Source organism: Schistocerca gregaria, chromosome 5, assembly GCF_023897955.1.
Source record: "Schistocerca gregaria isolate iqSchGreg1 chromosome 5, iqSchGreg1.2, whole genome shotgun sequence".
NCBI classification, from domain to species: Eukaryota; Metazoa; Arthropoda; class Insecta; order Orthoptera; family Acrididae; genus Schistocerca; species Schistocerca gregaria.
In genome coordinates, this window is record NC_064924.1 from 44035524 (window position 1) to 44036197 (window position 674).

At 39.2% G+C, this 674-nt stretch overlaps 1 non-coding gene across 1 annotated transcript; it reads right to left on the minus strand.

The window, feature by feature from the left end:
* Window positions 1-304: 304 nt before the first annotated feature.
* LOC126274943 (U6 spliceosomal RNA) lies at window positions 305-414 on the minus strand. Its single transcript, XR_007550486.1, has one exon. It is a non-coding gene; the product is annotated as a U6 spliceosomal RNA (small nuclear RNA).
* Between the last annotated feature and the right edge of the window lie 260 nt (window positions 415-674).

Below are 674 nucleotides of genomic sequence, written 5' to 3' on the forward strand. Positions count from 1 at the left end.
ACAGCAATTTCTTGAAAGTGAAGCTGAGGCAATGTGCTAGGCATGGATATAAACTAATCATATAAATTGTTTTAATACAGTAATGATTAGAACGAATCTAAACGAAACCAAAATAAATTAGACGCCATAAAATGGAAACTACCGACTCAGAAGCAAACAAGAAATCAAACAATGTACAAACATCCACAGTGCCATTAGATTATGTATGGACAAATTTAAAGAATAAACGCAGACAGTCTTACACAACAAATGAAATGAGAATTAAATCAATACTGAAAGCTGTTGACAGGCGTTAATAAACATCAACGGCTTTTTTAATTTTTTTTGTTTTTGTTTTTTCATTCTTGCGCAGGGGCCATGCTAGTCTTCTCTGTATCGTTCCAATTTTAGTATATGTACCTCCAAAGCGAGTACAAACCATCTGAGCCACCAAGGGCACAGAGGATAGTGAGATTGCAGGGATTTATCTCTGTCACGCTCCCCATGAGACCCACATTCCCAACTTACTGTCCACACACTACATTCGTAGTGCCCCTGCTCGTTACACTCATTACTCGCGGCAGACAATCTTACCGAGTCCCGTAAGAGTTCCGGCAATGCGTGTGCATGCGCAAAGAAGAAGAAGGTCAATGGCCGGTTAGTTTAAACTATACGAAAAATAGCCAAAACAGAGA